This window comes from Meriones unguiculatus, assembly GCF_030254825.1.
Source record: "Meriones unguiculatus strain TT.TT164.6M chromosome 13 unlocalized genomic scaffold, Bangor_MerUng_6.1 Chr13_unordered_Scaffold_50, whole genome shotgun sequence".
In the NCBI taxonomy this organism is placed as follows: Eukaryota; Metazoa; Chordata; class Mammalia; order Rodentia; family Muridae; genus Meriones; species Meriones unguiculatus.
Window position 1 is genome coordinate 840,861 of NW_026843656.1, and position 19,106 is coordinate 859,966.

Here is a 19,106-nt window from a genome sequence, read left to right on the forward strand (position 1 = left end):
TAATTCATGAATGCAAATGAAAGCAGACAAGATTGGTGGGTGTACAATTTGGGTCAGGTATCTTGCTCCAGTAAATATTGAATTTCAAATTAAGGGACTGTCCTATGCCCATATGTACAATCCTCATTGACACAGTTCTGTCAGTTCAAATTTGAGACACAGGCTATGGGCTTAAGCTGTGTCTGTCAGGTTACAGGTCTCAGCAGCTAATATTGTACACAGGGATAACATCAAACAGTATCTTATTAATGGCTTTCCCTCTACAAGAGAATGGCCTGTGTTTTTCAAAGTCAGTATGCTATGTGTTTTTTTTTTTCAACTCTGAGTTTAAGAGCACTGGCTGCTCTTCCAGAGGTCAGGAGTTCAATTCCCACCAACCACATGGTGGCTTACAACATCTATAATGAGATATGGTGCTCTTTTCTGGCATGCAAGTGTAGATACATGCAGAACACTGTATCCACAATAAATAAATATATGAATAAATAAATAAATAAATAAGTCAGTTGTTGGTATTATTAAATTTTATTTTGTTGATGCATTACTGCTCTAGTCTCATATTAAATAATATTCTTTGATAATCCAGTCATTAAGAATTTCATTCCTTTTCCCCTAGTGCTTTGATATTTGTTTTTGTTAAAGCAATGTCTCCTGTAGATCAGCCTTTCACATGCTATGTGGTTTACACTTTATTGGAACACTGAATGCTGCCCCTACTGCCTAGTGCCTAGAACATAGTCCTGCAGCTCTTTTTAGGTGGGCCCTGACTAGTGAGTGTGAAGTAAAATAGAACAGTGAATTAATGTCCCCTGAAGACCCTAAAGTTTTAGAGGTGGGCAATTACAAATAAAGAGGGACCTGTGTAAGAATTGAGTTCACTAACCTACTTTGAAGCTGGTGTAGTCACAACACAGAAAGGGAGGGGGAGAAGGGAAGATGGTAATGAGTCATGTAATCAATTTTAGATGGTCAATAAAAGTGAAAACTGTACATTTGGGGGGAGTCATACACAAAGGGAATCAAGAATATGGATTAGTTGCTGAGCTTGTTTCTGGGAAGCAAATTTCTATAGTTGCATGAGTTCAAACAAAACAGAAGTTCTGGATAAACTGCTGTGGTAGTGACTAACAGGGATGTTTCCCCTCCCCACATTTGAAAATGCACAACCTGAGAAAAGAAGTTGTGAGTAATACTTGGTGTTCTCTAATACATATTCAAAGTCTCTGAAGAATATTGGACCATAAGGCCATTTTCAACTTTTAAAAATAATTTTAAGGTTATAATGAAATCATTTCAACCTTTTCATTCCTCTCTGCTCTTACGTCTCAAATGCTGGGATGAATCTTTAAGGAGGCTACTTAACAATCAAAGCAGACCTGGCTGTCAGGTTCTCCCAGCATCCCTCAATCTTTTCCTGTTACAAGGTATGGGTGTCATACACAGATCTCTACCTCAGAAGTTGAGCTGCCCTCCTCCCAGCTCTCATTCCTTATGTATTCCAACCATTTTGGTTACCTGGTCTTTTTCATTTATCATTTACCTTCCCACCCTTTTCATCTGGCTCTCTTCTCCTCTCACATGGCTCAAGTTCATGTCAATCCTAGACTGTCCCAGATGTTCCTGTGTCTGACTATGTTCTCTCATATATCTATAATAAACTTTCTATTCCAACATTCCTAGGTACAGCCATATCCTTTTTGTTTTATTTCTCATTTTCATTGAGCTCTCATTACCTACTCCTTTCTTTCAAATTCATGGCCATTTGTTTCTTTAATGGTTGTTACTATTTGGCTTTGACTAAAGTTTGGCTGAAGGACTTCCCAAATATGAGGTAGAGATGACTGCGTTGGACACTGATCATGTAATGGAATGTGCAACATAAATGACCTGTATCTTGGAAGATGAGCAGGTGCCCTGGGAAAGTAGAAGATTGTATTTTAAAACATTTCCAAGATGAGGATGTTGCAGGATATTTGATCCCAGTGTGATCCCATAGATTGTGAACAGTAAAAACCTGTGCTTTGTTTGGTATGGTTGAGCCCTAACACAAACCTTAATTCCAACAACTTTCTGTTTATTCTAAAGAGGTGATTATGGTATGGTTCCGTCAGCCCTGGAACATACCTTTAATTCAAAAGCTCTCTGTGCACAGGATTTAATAATGTTAACCCTAGATCAAGAGGCAAAGCAAGAAGCCAGCTGACAGGGATTAAAGAGTAAGTGGAACTTTCAGCTGAAATGTATTTAAGAAAGAGTGTAAAAGTGGAAGGAGTTTTAACATAGTAGATTTTGGGCTTTTTGAGCTTTGAGCTAGAAAGCCTTTGGCCTTGGGTTCCTTTGGCCTATCTCCCCTGATCTGTCATCTGAACTGGTGAGCTTTTGGGGCTTTTTACTCTTGGAGTTGAGGTGAGTAGGATGGTCAGATGGGTGCTTTCTCTGCCTCTCTTCACTGGAAGGTTTTAAAATAGAATAATTGAAATTTTCATTCTTTTATAACAACATTAGCATTCTGTGTGCCCATAGGGGTTAGGGCAAAGCTAGAATGCCTCTGCTATCAGCATCATTTGATCTTTGATCCACTGGTAGAGGAGCTACTACTGTCCTAAGACTCAGCTGTATTGTTCAAGCTAATGAGGGATTCTGGGTAGGCCTAGCAGTCAGGAGCAATAGTGGGAGATAATTTATGGGTTTGTTTTGGGATTTTCCTCTGATATAGCTCTAAAGAGCTGTGAGTGAGAACAGAGGCCATGTCATGCTGAGTGTGGGGCCATTGTCCCCAGGCCAGGAATAGCAGGCTCCTGAGCTATCACAGCCTGATCTGCTTTGAATGAGATGGACTGTGGTTCAGGCTGTGGTTCTGTTGGTCTCCATGTGGTGATCTTGACAGAGACCCTTGGCCTCTGACCCTTCCTGAGTGTTGATTGTCCAGAGAAGTGAGGACTTTGCCACCTGGGCAGTAGAAAATTGTGGTGCTTATAATATCACTATCTAGTGTACACACGCAAGCATTGGTTTTGCAGTGGACAGATTGGAAAACTGAAGGTCTCATTTCTAGAAATGATTAATGTTGTATTCCACATAGAGATTTGCATAACAAATTTTACAACTCGTTTTGAACCTGGAAGAAAAGAGGGGTGGTGGTCATCTTTCAGCAATACTTGATTACATTTTTTTTAACCTTTCAACTACCACCAGTCACAATGGCATGATTTAGGGAAATTCAATTCCAGGGTACAAAAGGAATTTCTGAGATGCAGAATTTTGTCAGGTGTGCCTGGTTTTAAATAAGAGGATAGGAAAGATTCCACATATTGTGACATAAATCATGCAGAAGGAAACAGAAACTAAATTATTCTCCATCATTTTTTGTGTGTGAGTGTCTGCAAGGGCTGGGCTGTGCCTGAACCCACAAGGGGACATGAGGGACTGCAAGCCATAGCCCAGCTTATGATCACCTCCATTTTTTAAGAGACTTCTAAAGCAAAAGGACTCTCTGTAAAGGAGGTTAGTAGTAGCTGGAGGGTCAGGAAAATATAACTGTTTAGGTGTCACTTTGAGTTTGTCTTGTAGCAGTTGTGAAATCTGTGTTTATTTAATTTGTATTAATTAGAAAATCAAAGGTATCTCTGGTTCCATGCCAATTTTTCATGATAGGAGTTACTTATGTCTTTTCATGTTAGCTTGGCTATATTTTAGGCTTATTTTTTTGGCTTTTTTTCTCACCCCCTTATTCTTTCACAAACACTGTACACATTCTTGATTATTGAAGTTTGTAGTAAGTACAAAAGTCACATCATGCCAGAAGATTATGAGATTCATGGCAATGGAATCATCCCTTATTTTTCTGTTTTCCTCTGTTTCTTACCAGGTGGCTTTTCTGATATGAGATAGAGATTTTGGATTGTTCTTTAGCAATCACATAAAGACAATTTGCACTTATATCTGTAGAAGACAGAAGAGATAACATGAAGGTGAGTGATACCAGTTGGCCAGTTTACTCCTTCTCTTTTCACATTTTTTTTGGTGATCTGTCATTTTCTTCAGAAGTTTCATGTGTCCAGTGGTCTCCATATTCTTTAGTTGGATGATTTTATTCTCCTGAAAAGATTAAATCAAAACCCTGCCCCATCCCTAATTCTGGGGTGAGGGTTGTAGCTTTTTAGGCATGTTATATCTTTTATAGAGCAAAATGTTTTTTTCGAAATAGAAAAAGTATAATATCTCAATTAAAGTTAAAAAAAATCTTTGAAAGTTTCCAAATATACCTTAAAGTGTATTTATTTCTAGATAATAAAGGATATTCACTTTGATTTTCAGCCTGCCTTTTATAAGCAGCTTTTAAATAAAATCAGTGTAAATCCTGTGTGCCTGCCTCTGCCTCCCAGGTGGTATGAAAAGGCACGTGCCTCCCAAATGCTGGGATTAAGGCTATGAACCACCAACACCCTGTCATTGTAACTCCTGAATTTAGAAAACAACTAATTAATATAGAACTGCTTGTCTCTTCTGGGATTAAATGCATGGTCTATCACCATGCTGCTCAGATATGTTATAGTCACTCCAAATTATTCCAACTCAAAAAATTTATACCTTAGAATTAACTTAAAACTTTTTAAAGCTCTTAACTGTTTTTAATATGAAACAACAAAAGTATCTTTTTTATTTAAGAAAAAAAACTTCAGTCTTTATTAAGTTAGTTTGGAGTGAATGACCACACTGTCTGATGAAAAGTTACCTCTGCTTATTCAGGAGATCTCCACTATTAAAATCTAATCATTATCAATTTTGTTAGGATCCTCCTTTCTTTTCCTGTGGTAACATTTGGTTTTACCAGTGAAGACATAGTTCAGTAATTTCTCACTGTCTACTCCTTTTAGTTTTGTTTACTTCATTTTTTTTCTAGAGTATTCAGGTGTGCTGTTAAGTTGCTACTAAGAGATCTTTCTGATTATTTTTTCTGAATGTACTTAGTGGTATGAACTGTCTTCTGGTCAACAATTCCGTTGTGTACTATGACTTTTGATATCTTATGTATTCATTTCATCGACTTTTAGAAAGTCTTTAATTTCTTTATTTCAGTTTTGATCCAATTTTTATTTAATAGAGTGTTGTTCAATTTTTATGAGTTTGTAAGCTTTCTATTGTTTTTGTTATTGGTGATGTGCTGCTTTAAACCTTAGTGGTCTGATAGGATGCAGGAGGTTATTGAAAGTTTCTTATATCTTTTGAGACTTCCACAGTTCAAGTATATCATCAATTATGGAGAACAATATATGTGTTGCTGAGAAGAGAGAACAATCTTTTTGTTTGGGTGGATGTTCTGTAAACATCATTTGGGTAGTGTTTTGATGTCAGTTATCTGGACCATTTCTCTGTTCAGTTTGGTCAGGAGGACCTGTCCATTGGTGAGAGTGATATATTGAAGTCTTCTCCTATCGGTTTATGAGGGCCAGGATGTGATGCCAGCTGCAGAAGTGTTTCTTTTATAACTTGGGTGCTCTTAGGTTAGGGGCATTGATGTTAAGTATTGAAATGTTATATTGCTGGATGTTTTTTTAATATGTCATGTCTTTTGCCATCTTTTGATTAGTTGATTTTGAAGTCTGTTTTGTTAGATATTAAAATTGCTTTACAAGCTTGATATTCTAATTCATTTATTTGGAATATCTTTTCCAACCCTTTACCTTGAGATAATGTCTATCTTGATGTGAAGCTGTGTTTGATGTATTTAGAAGAAGGGTGGATTTTGTTTTATCATCCATTTTTGTGAGCCTGTGTCTTTTTATTGGTGAATTTGCGTCAATGGTATTAAGAGATATCAACAAACAGTGATTGTAAATCCTGGTATTTTGGTGGTGGTGGTTTTAGCACCCTGTGTTGGGCTATATTTATAGATACATATTGTTTAAATTTGACCTTATCATGAAACATCTTATTTTTCTTCATTTGCTGATTGAAACTTTCTGGGCATGGTTAGTAATTTGTCTTGGCTTCTGTAGTTTTTTAGAGTCAGAAGCACTCTGTCTAAGCTGTTCAACTTCTAGCATTTTTACTGAGAATACAGGATTAATTCCAATAGATCTGCCTCTTTTTTTTTTTTTTTGGTTGGTTTTTGTGGGTTATTTTTTGTTTTGTTTGGTTTGGTTTGGTTTGTCTGGTTGGTTAGTTTGGTTTGTTTTTGTTTTTGTTTTCAGTTGCAGCTTTTTATATTCTTTCTTTGTTCTGCATGTTTTGTATTTTGATTATTCTGTGCTAAGAGGACTTTCTTTTCTGGTCCAGTCTCTTTGGTGTTTTTATGCTTCTTGTGCCTTCATAGACATCTTCTTTAGGTTAAGAAATTTTTCTTGTATGATTTTGTTGAAAATATCTTCTGGAACTTTGATCTCATCCTTCTTCTTCTAATCTGATTATTAGTATGTTTTGTGTTATCATAATGTCCCAGAGTTCCTGGATGTTTCCTGAAAGTTTGTATGTAGACCAGGCTGGTTTTGAACTTAACAGCTCTAACTCAAGTCAAGTGTTGGGCTTAAATCTAGGCCAACATGCCTGGCATCAACATCACCATCATTGGCTGCTGAGCATGGAATATAGAGTTTTAGGTATTTATTTTCTTTTGTTTTGTATATGTAAGCATAGGTTATTGTGTTGATCTTCATCAACATCTTGCATTTGAAATTTGGCAGGGAGTATATTTAATTTCTTAGGATGCCCTTTATTTATGACACTAACACTATCTGAGCTTTCCAAGTCATTGAATTGTAGGTGTGTGACGCTCTTCTTACCAGTTGTATTTGTTTTATTTTAATTTTGTTTGTTTTATTCACATTTAATTTATTTTTAATTTAAATTGTTTTTTTTTTTTTTTTGTTTTTATTTATTCTCTGACATGAACTTGAGTCTTGATCACCTCCTCCTGGGTGGTGCAACCTTGCAAGGCCACAGAGGATGACCTTGATGAGGTCTGATGAGACCTGATAATCTAGAAGGGAAGGAATCCCTCCCCAATTAGGAGACTAGAGAAAGGGCATAGGAGCAGAAGAAGGAGGGTGGGTGGGACTGGCAGGAGATGAGGGAGGGGGCTATGGCAAGGATACAAAGTGAACACATTGTAATAAATAACTTAATTAAATTAAAAAAATAATTTATCCACTTAACATCCCAATTGTAATCTTCTCCCTTGACTCTTCCTTGTCTCACCCTCCATTTTTTTCCTCCTTATCCCATTTCCTATATCTCAGATACAGGGAACCCTCCTCTCCTACCATCTGAAACCAGCCTATCAAGTCTCACTAGGACTTCCTGCATCCTCTTCCTCTGTGGCATAGCAATGCCCCTCCACCACGGGGAAATGATCAAATAGCACACAACAGAGTCCATGTCAAAGCCAGCACCTTCTCCCCTTACTATGGATCAAACATGGAGACTGAGCTGCCTATCAGCTACATCTGAGCAGGGGTCTGTTTCCTCTTCATGAATGGTCTTTGGTGGGTCCATCAATCTCTGCAAGTCCCCATGGGCCCAGATTTGTTGTCCTTGTTGGTCTTCTTATGGAGGTCCTGCCAGCTCTGGGTCTTTCTACATTCTATCCTCTCACTCTTTCCTATGATTCCCTGTGCTCTACCCAAAGTTTGGCTGTGAATCTTAGCATCTGTTTCGAACCCCTGCTGGGCGTCTTTTGGAGGATATGTATGTTAGGCTCTCATCCTCTTCCCTCTCCTCAGTCACTTCTGGTGTCGATTTTATATGCACTTTTGCATAAGAATTAAGCATCCTCCATAGGGTCCTCCTTTTTATTTAGCTCCTTTAGGTCTATAAATTGTAGTATGTTTATCCTATATTATGACCATTATCCATTTACAAATGAGTATATACCATGCATGTCTTTCTGGTTTTGGAATAACTCACTTAGGATGATCATTTCTAGTTCCATCTACTTGCCTGAAAATTTTATAGTTTCCTTTTTTTTTTAATACCCGAGGTGCATTCCATTGTGTAAATGTACCACAATTTCTGTAAAACAATGGTTTGGTTGAGAGACATATAGTTTGTTTCCTTATTATGGCTATTATGAATATAGATGTTATGAACACAGTTGAGCAAATATCTTTGTTGAATGGTGGAGCATCTTTTTGATATATGCCCAGAAATGGTATAGCTGGGTCTTGAAGTAACATTATTTCTAATTGTCTGAGAAAGTATCAGATTGATTTCTAAAGCGGTTGTATAAGTTTTCACTCCCACAGCAATGGAGGAGTGTTCCTTTCTTCACATTCTCACTAACTTGCTGTCACTTCAGGTTTTGACCTTAGCCATGATGGGTTTAAGATGGAATGTCATTTGCATTTCCATGATGACTACAGATATTGAGCATTTAATGTCCACCATTTGATATTCCTCTGTGGAGAAATCTTTGTATAGTTCTGTACCCCAGTTTTAAATTGGATTATTTGGATTATTGGAGTTTAATTTCTTCAGCTCTTTATATATATTGTTTTTTAGCTCTTTCAGTTGTATGAAGGGTTGGTGAAGATATTTTGTCAGTCGGTAGGCGGTCATTTTGTTCTATTGACAGAGTTCTTTGCTTCATAGAAGCTTTTTGTTTCATGAGATCCTATTCATTAATTCTTGATCTTAGAGCCAGTGTTCTTGGTGTTCTGTTGAGGAAGTTACCTTCTATGCGAATGAGATCCAGGATCTTTCCCAATTTTTTTTCTAACAGATTTAGTGTATCTGGTTTTATGTTGAGGTCTTTGAACAACTTGGACTGCAGTTTAGTGCAGGGTGATAAATATGGATCTATTTTCATTTTTCAACATGTAAACTTCAGGTTAGACCAGCACTGTTTGTTGAAGATGCTGTCCTTTTTCCATTGCATGGTTTTGGCTTCTTTGTCAAAAATCAAGTGGCCATAGGTGTGTGGGTTTATTTATGTGTCTTCACTTCAATTCCATTGATCCACTAATTGTTTTTATTATAGTACCATGCAGTTTTTATTACTATTGATTTATAATAGAGCTTGAGATGAAGAATGGTGATACCTCCTGAAGATCTCCTATTGTACAGGATTGTTTTAGCTATTCTGGCTTTTTTATTTTTCCATATGAAGCTGAGAATTGTTCTTTCAAGTTCTTTAATGAATTGTGTTGATATTTTGATGGGAATATCATTGAATCTGTAGATTGTTTTGTTACGATGGCAATTTTTACTATGTTGGTCCTACTGATCCATGAGCACGAGAGATATTTCTATCTTCTGGTTTCTTTTTCAATTTCTTTCTTCAGAGGCTTGAAGTTTTTGGTTTTGTTGTTGTTGTTGTTCATATAGGCTTTTTACTGGCTTGTTGAGGATAACACCAAAATACATTTTTTTTACTGCCTATTGTGAAGGGTGTTATTTTCCTATTTTTTTTCAGTCCATTTGTCTTTGGCATCCAGGAGTGTATTTTTTTGAGGTTCCCTACAGTAGAATTTTGGGGGTCATTTTTGTATACTGTCATATCATCTGTGAATAGAGGTACTTTGACTTCTTCCTTATCACTTTGTATCCCCTTAATCTCCTTTAGTTGTCTTATTGCCCTAGATAGGACTTTGAGTACTGTATTGAAGAGATTTGGAGAGAGTGTGTAGCCTTGTCTTTTCCCCAAGTCCAGTGGAATTGACTTAACAATCTTTTCATTTAGTTTGATGTTAGCTATATACTATTCTGTATATATTCTGTATATTTTCTGTATACTATCTTTACTCTTTTTAGATATGTGCCTTTGTCCCTGGTCTCTCCAAGACTTTAAACAAGAATAACTGTTGGATATTGTCAAATGCTTTTTCAGCATCTAACAAAATGGCTTTTTTCAATTTGTTTATACAGTGGATTACATTGATGGATTCCATATACTTAACCACCCTCGCATGCCTGGGATGAAGCCTACTTGGTCATGGTGGATGATACCTTTGATATGTTCTTGGATTTGGTTTGCAAGTATTTTATTGAGTATCTTTACATCATTGTTCATAAAAGAGATTGGTCTGAAGTTCTCTTTCTTTTTGGGGATCTTTGAGGATTTATCAAGTTGACTGTGGTCTCACCAAAGGAATTTGGTCATGTTGCATCCATTTCTATTTTATGAAATAATTTGGAGAATATCAGTATTCACTCTTCTTTGAAGGTCTTGTAGAATTCTGCTCTGAAATCATCTGGCCCTTGGCTTTTTTTTTGGTTGGGAGTATTTTGATGGATGCCTCTATTGCCTTATTTACTATAAGACTATTTAATATCTTTACCTGATGTTGATTCAACTTTGCTAAGTGGATTTTAAATAGAATTGTATATTTCATTTAGATTTTCAAATTTTGGGGCATATAGGCTTTTGACATAAAAGGTAATGGTTCTTTGGATTTTCTCAGTGTCTATTATATCTTTTTCTTTCAGACTTTGTTGGTTTGGATAGTATCTTTCTACCATTTACTTAGTTTGGCTAAGAATTTGTCTGTGTTTTTTATTTTCTCAAAGAACTAGCTCTTGGTTTCGTTGATTCTTTGAATTATTATCTTTGTTTCTAATTTATTGATATCAGCCCTGAGTTTGGTTTTTCCTAGTGGTCTACTCTTGCTGGGTGTGTCTGCTTCTTTTTTCCTAGGTCTTTCAGGTATACCATTAAGTTGCTTGTATGAGATGTCTCCAATAGCTTATGATGGCCTTTGTTGCTATTCAAACTCCTCTTAGGACTGCTTTCATTGCATCGCATATGAAGTTGAGAACTCTTCTATCAAGGTCTGTAAAGTATTCTGTTGGTATTTTGATGGAAATTGCATTGAATCTGTAGATTGTTTTTGGTAAGGTGTCCATTTTTACTATGTTAACTCTGCCAAGCCATGAGTATCAGATAGTTCCATATTCTGATATCTTCTTCTAATCTTTCTTCAGAGACTTGAAGTTTTTTCATACAAGTCTTTGACTTAATTGATTATGGTCACACCAAAGTACTTTATGTCCTTTGAGGCTATTGCGAAGGGTGTTGTTTCCCTAATTTCTTTCTCAGCCCTTTTATCTTTTGTATACAGGAGGGCTAAATTTTTTATGAATTAATTTTGTATCCAGCCACTTTACTGATGCTGTTTATCATCTGTAGAAGTTCCCTAGTAGAAGTTTTGGAGTTATTCAGGTATACTATCATATCATCTGCAAATAGTGATACTTTGACTTCTCCCTTTCCAATTTGTATTCTTTTGATCTCCTTTAATTGTCTTATTGCTCTAGTAAGGACTTCAAGAACTATGTTGAAGAGATATGGAGAGAGTGGACAGCCTTGCCTTGTCCCTGAGTTCAGTGGGACTGCTTTAATTTTCTCTCCATTTAGCTTGATGTTGGCTATAGGCTTGTTGTATATTGCCTTTACTATGTTTAGGTATGTGCCCTTTATCCCTGATCTCTCCAATACTTTAAACATGAATGGATGCTGGATTTTTTCAAATGCTTTTTCAGCAACTAAGGAGATTATCATGTGTTTATTTTTCTTTCAATTTGTTAATATGGTGGATCATATCAATGGATTTTTGTATATTGAACCACCCCTGCATACCTGCCATGAAGCCTGTTTGGTTGTAGTGGATGATATATTTGATGTGTTCTTTTATTGGGTTTGCAAAGTATTTTGTTGAGTATTTTTGCATCAATGTTCATAAGGGAAATTGGCCTGAAATTGTTTTTTATGCTGCGGTATCCAGGGCTGCTTGCTCCTGGATAACTGGGTTCTGGAGATGCCATTTTGCTCTGTCTTTTGTTGGTTGAGCTTTTATGCTGGCCTCTATCCATTTGGCTATCTTAGGTGTTGGGTGTTAGTTTCTGGTGGTTCCTAGAATCCTGTGCTGGGGAGAAGGAGAATCCCTTTGGCAGGAAGAAAATTTTTTCAAAGGAGGCTTCCTTAGCTTTTGGGGTACGGTCACTGAATGACAGGTGTTTTTCAGGAATTGTCACAGCTCACCTTAGGCATACAGACGTTAGTAGAAATTTTCCATGTTAGTCAAGGGGGCTCTCTTCTCACCCAGAGAAATCCTGGAGACAGCTGCCCTGATGTTGGGGTTCTTGCTGTAAATTTAGTGAGCTGAAGCTGTAATCTGGGTACCCCATGGTTTGGTCAGTTTAGTTAGGGATAACTGGTTGTCCCTTGGAGCAGTATCTGGGGGTTGTTCTCAGGGAACCCAGGCTTCTGTAGGTCTGATTTTGGAGCTCTGTGCCCCAGTACCCAGGTGGTAATCAGTGGCAGGTGAGCACCACTCTCATGTGTACAGCAGGAGGCTAGAGTCTGGAGCCTGTAGATAACCAGAAACTTTTCTGGAGCTAGGTGTCCTAAAGTAGGGCCAGATATTTCCCCCACCTTTGCGTTTTCTCCCAACAGAAAGATCCAGTCTGTACTGTTGGGGGGTGTAGAGTGCATAGGCACTTGCTTGCGAATGGTGGCTCCAAGCTGGTGACTGGACAGGAACCTGGAAAATTTTTCCGATATTATTCCCATATGTGGTCGTGGTAGTGGTGGTGGTAGTGGTGGTGGGAGGGTCAGCTGAGTGCTCTAAGCTGGGACCTGCTGTTTCCCTCCCTGTGGGGTTTTCTTTCTACAGGGAAACCCATCCTTTAGTTCCCTGGGGCACACAGTTCTGTCTGTGATGGAGAGTTGGTTACGTGGGTCTGGCGGCTGAAGTCCCACTCAGGGCTGGCTGCTGTGCACCTGCAAGTCTACAGGACCTTTTCCATGGATAGACTGGATGACATTCAGTCAGTCCCACTTGCTTCCTTCCCTGTGGGTTTTTCTTGAGAGTGGGACTCCCAGTCTCTTGTGCTCTGGGGCACACAGTTCAGCCTGGGAAGGTGATCAGGACACACTTCTTGGGTCTATTTTCTTGAAAACTTTATTCCTGCCAAAACAGCCCAGGAAATTTTCCAGGGATTAGCTGGGTGCTCTGAGGTTGAACCCAATTGTTTTTCTCATCATTGGGTTTCTTATCACCTGGTAAACACAGTCAATGTTGTTTAGGGACCAACTGTTCCAACTATTTGTCACTGTGCAGTCTCTGTTACCCCACTGATCAGTATGCAATCAGCCCTACCATCTGGAATCTGTTTTTAATTTTTACTGAATATGAGTATTTTGATTGAAGTCATGAATATGAACCTCTTGTGTGCCTGATCGTCACAGTAGTCCAAAGATGTGTTCAGAACTTATGAACTTATAGCAATTGATAATAGTGGGTCCCAGTTAAACACTGACATTTCAGACCAATTATTTGCAAGAGCAGCAAGAGCTCCTCACTGCTGAGCCATCTCTCCTGCCTTATGTTGCTTACATATATCATCATTTACATTGCTAATATTTTCATCTTTCTATTTTTAGCTATTTAAACATGCATTCCTTTTAGTAAGATCTTATTAAAGTTACAGTTTAAGCTAGGGCATTGTAGATTTCTGAAAACTGAATACACAACTGGAGTGAATGTATAATTCCTTGTAGAAGCTTCAGTAAACACCTCTCAGTTTTTTCCATGTTTTATGTTTGTTTTATTGATTTAAAGGGGTGACTCTGTCTTACTATATAGGTCTGGCTGTCCTAGAACTCTTTGTATAGATCATGCTGGCATCCAATTAAATAATATATACCTGTGTTTGCCTCCTGAGTGATGGAATTAAAGGCATGACAGAATATACCCAGCTTGTCCATCATTTTTTTTGTAGTTAGTAACTGTTCATATTTCTCTGATGTGTACTTAGTACTGTTCATCTGTTAATTTCTCTCTGTGTGTCTCTGTCTCTCTCTTTCTATTTTGCTCTCTTCTCTCTGTTTGTCTTTGTCCACATTAATTGCCATGAGTATTCCAAACCTCTATCCTATTCAGATATGGCACAGTTAAACTTTTTTATTCCGTTTTATTCTAAAATGACTTAGTGATAACATTCACACTTATTTTTTAATAGAAAAGTTTTAATCTTTATTTTAAACTATAGCCTATACATGATTTAAAAAGGAAAATATACAAAACAATGATCAAAGAATAATCATGTGTTCTATGCCTTTTCTTTTGTCTGGGAACTCAGAAATATGATGTTATCAGCTATGATTATTGTTGCTTGCCACTCACATTATTTTTATCCATCTATTCACTGTAGTACAATTTCCCCTCCACAAATATATGAGCCCCCATTTTCATATACTGGTATGCCACATCTCTGATCCCTGGTCAAAACATGATATCCAGTGCCATGTTGTCTTTTGACTGACACCACCCATCTGTTCACTGTCACCTGATAGCCACATCTCATTTGTTGCTAGATAAAATATGATGACTGTGTTTTTTCCTTCTACCTGTCTCATGACAGGGTCCTGACCTACTTGCCCAAGTAACTAAAGATGATTCATACATTACTCAAGAACCCAACTAATGTCTAATTCATATTCATGCCTTACAAACTAATGAAACGCCTTTAACAAAGGTTTCCAAAGCATGCCTTTGGTTTTCCTTACAATCTAACCTTTAAGCTTTTTCTTCTCCTCTTGTTCACCTCATGCACAACACCCAACTATCTAACACTAGCACTTCTGTGTCAGAAAATAAATGGAAGCAGCACTAGAATTATATGATTCTATTGCCAATGAAGTATAAATTAATATTGTTGCTACTCTTTCTGTTGTACAAATGCATGGCATATTTTAGGATTCAGTGACCTTCAATGATGTGCATGTGAAATTCAGCCAAGAAGAGTGGGCTTTGCTGGAACCATCACAGAAACAACTCTACAATGATGTGATGCTAGAGACCTGTAAAAACCTCACTGCTATAGGTAAGACAGCAAATTTTCTTTCACTTTTAAAATAAGGAGACAAGTCTTACTTTGTTATTTATCCTTTTCTATGATTCCAATTGAGAATGAGGAGGAATGAGGTGACTAAATCAGGCATGGTTCTAAGGGTCATAGAAGATAGTGATTTAAGTTTTGCTTTAATAATAATATGATATTTCCAGTCATATATATTTTCTGGTACTCTATTTTAGGATACAATTTGGAAGACCATACCATTGAAGAACATTTTCAAAGTTCTACAAGTAATAAAAGGTAACTTTATGTGCACACTGATATAGATATGAATCTTAAGAAATTTTAATGTGTCCTGGAAGTTTGTTTTTTTTTTGTTTGTTTGTTTGTTGGCTGCTTTTTATTTTCTGTTTTTGAAATAGTTTTTTTATTCTGTGTAGCTGTGGCTTGACTTAGACTTGCTTGTTAGAACAATGTGATCTCAAAATCACACAGATCTGCCTGCTTCTGCCTCCACAAATGCTGGGATTAAAGGAATGTACCAGTACACCTGGCTGTGTCCAGGAGGTTTTAAAGAAAAGCAACAGTGTAAAAAGAGCACTGCTTTAAGTGTACTGATGATCATTAAAATCTCATAATTCCACGTACCTCAATGTCAGGTATCTGATTTGTGTTTGCAAGGTACTCCCCTAAGATAGAAGAAAATAAAATAATGTTGTAACAGAAAATACCATTGAAATCATATAGACATTACAGCTACTGAGTTAAACTGCCAATCTGTTTAGTCTCATTCTATCTACTCAGATATTGTAAGAGGTATACACATTGAATAGGTGATCAGTATGTTTCAAAACCTTCTAATGAGCAGATATTTCATAGTACAACCAGTGTTACACATATTCATGTAGTAACACTGTAAAGTTTAGTGAAAGGAGCAGCTTCTGAGAGTCAATAATAAAATTGTGGAGAAATCTTAATCCCTATATGACATGTCTATGATGAACAAAAAAAAAAAAAAACGTGTTAATTCAATGTGGAAATCTTTTATTATTCTTGTAATTTAAATTGGTATATCATATGTCACAATGTTTATAAGACACATGAGCATAGAGATATTGAAAGAAGCAGTGTAACTATGTTTCTCCAAGAATAATTAATTTTGTAAAAGTCCCCACTTTGAGTAGATTTTCTGAATGTGATAAAAGGTAACAGTTAATTGGTTTTGCAACTTCACTGAGAATTCATTAGCAAAATCATACTGCTGAAAATACCTATGAATGCTAGAAATTTGGAACTTCTTCTGCTTGTCCTGGCTCACTTTGTAAATGAAGTGTCATTCATACCGTACAAAAATTTGTGAATGGGATTGCTTTGGTAAAACTCTGAATTCTTACAATACTCTTCATATACACGAGAAAACCTCTTATAGAAAAATGATGCTATTAAAGTGAACCACATAATAAATGCTCTTACCATCACAGAGATCTTCAAAAATACCCATAATGAAGGGGAATGCGATGAATGTAAATAAAATGATAAAAGTTTAAGATTTGATTATTCTTTTTATCATTAGACCAAATTATAAAATTGATTCACATAGTTAAATATATTTATTAGTGTAATCAAATGACTGTGGTCAATATTTCACATGTGCCAATTATCTTTGCAGGCATGAAAGCAATTGTACTGGAGAGAAACCTTTTAAACGCACTCTATGTGGTAAATCCTTCCACCATACCACTGTTCTCATAAGCCATGAAAGAACACACACTGGAGAGAAGCCTTACAAATGTAATCAATGGGGTAAAGCCTTTACAAAAAACAGTCAGCTCATAAGGCATAAAAGAACACATACTGGAGAGAAACCTTATGAGTGTAACCAGTGTGGTAAAGCTTTTGCAAAAAACAGTCATCTCATAAGCCATGAAAGAACACACACTGGAGAGAAGCCTTACAAATGTAACCAGTGTGGCAAAGCCTTTGCAGAAAACAGTACTCTCTTAAGCCATAAAAGAACACACACTGGAGAGAAATCTTATAAATGTAACCAGTGTTGTAAAGCCTTTGCACAAAACAGTCATCTCATAAGCCATAAAAGAACACACAATGTAGAGAAACCTTATGAATGTAATGAGTGTGGAAAAGCCTTTGCACGCCACAATAATCTCATAAGCCATAAAAGAACACATACTGGAAAGCAACCTTATGAATATACCCAATATGATAAAGCCTTTGCACAGCTGTCTCCGGAAACATGAAAAACGCACAGTGGAGAGAAGCCTGGTGAGGATAATTAGTGTGATAAAACCTTTGCATATTACAGTCATCTCCTAAGACAACAACACATTTTGGAGGGAAACCATATGAATTAACTGTGTGGCAAAGCCTTTGCACATAACATCTCCTAATACATACAAGAAAACATACTGGAAAGAAGCTATCTGACTTTAACCAATGTGAAAAAACTTTTGCACTTCAGAATCATCCTCACAATCATGAAAGAAATCCTAATGGACAGTGGTTTTAACATGGTGAAACCATTCCATATTTGTATAATCTTCATCATCATGAAAGGATTCATACTGGAGAGAGCTTTTGAATGTGTTAAAATGGTGAAGCCTTGCACAAATCTAGAGTCATCATCATCATAAAAGTATCCTTACTGGAGAGGAATTCTTTGACTATAACCAATATGGAAAGGCCTTTGTGTTCTTTGGTCTACTGAGATCCAACAGAACTGAAAAACTAGCTCAATGGAAATGACTTCCCTTTTGTGAAGGGGAAGGGGAAAGGGAATAGGGGCAATAGGAATGGAGGGTAGTAATGGGGGAGAGAAGGGAGTGGGACTACAATTGGAATTTAAAGCAAATAAAATTGTTTTTAAAAAGAATACAATGAATGGTGAATATCAATTACATGCAAAAGTATTATAAAATGTGTTTAGGGAAGACTTATTGATAAATCTGATTCTCAATATTTACTGTTTTCCATTGCCTCACTTTAGACAAGAAAAGTTCAGTCCAGTGGATGAATATGTAGGGAATGGTGAACTAACACCAGCCAGGAAGTTCTCTGAGAGTAATATAATAGTGGTAACCTGTAGAAGTTTCTTTGTGTATACATATATATTGTTCCAGGGGTTCTATTGAAAACCATCACAACCCAGACTGAATTTTGAGATGTGAAGGAGGAGGCTTTCTCTTCCATGTATGACCCTGGTGCTGGCCTAGTTGTGTAACAATGTAAGGGTGAGTTTTCTGTGCCTGACTTCAACTGGCGAGTGTCTTTAGACATAGATGCTACTAGCCAAATTTGATAGATGGCTTTTGACACTGATCCCTGCTAACTCTCTCCTCCTTTTAAATATAGGATGATTAGGATCTATGCTCTTGTTCATATGATAGGAATGTGCTATCTAATGCAAATCAAGCATTATTGAAGTACCTAGTTTTGAACGATTATATACACCTATCCATGGAGCATCCCAATCATTTCCCAAGGGGTATATAGCCTCTGTTTTCTGGAATTCAATTTGAACTTATTTCCTGAGGTGGTTCCTCTAGACAGAAGGAGAACCAAATTCTTTGAAATGCGTGTGATCAAATGTATCAGACTTCATAGCATTTCATATTTCACATGTTTCTGGATGTGAGATGGTCAATTAAACATTGTCTTGTGTGTGGGACTCTGTAAAATGAGTTATACTTAGTGTTAATTTCACAGTAAGGTTGCAGGCAAGCTTCAGGGTATGGAGTCTTCTGACGTGAGCAGAGTGGCCTATGGAGAAGTAATAAGAGCACAAATATTATTTCCTTGTTTTAATAGCTGAGTAGTATTGTGATAAGACATGGGTGGATGGCAGAGGAGGGAAACTCACCTTTTGAGTGGGATAGAGGGAAGAGAAAGGATGTGACCAGTAGGAGTTGAGGGAGGGGCCTTCAGTCAGGATATATAATGAATAAACTGTGAAAAATTAAAAATAATTAATAAAAGAAAAACGAATTAGAAAAACAAAACCAGAGAGCAAAAATTTGAGTTCAGTCTGGGTAACTGCCCTTGCTCAAAAAAAAAAAAAAAGATATAAAGAAAGAAAAGATTAAGCATCTTACCATGGTCTTCCTTCTTGATTACCTTCCCTAGGTCTACAGATTTTAATATGAGCATCCTATATTATATGTCTAATATCCACTTATATGTGAGTATGTACCATGTGTGTCTTTTTGCTTCTGAGATACCTTACTCAGGATGATAATTTCTAGATCTCACCATTTGCCAGCAAATTTCATGATTTCTTTGTTTTTAATTGCTGA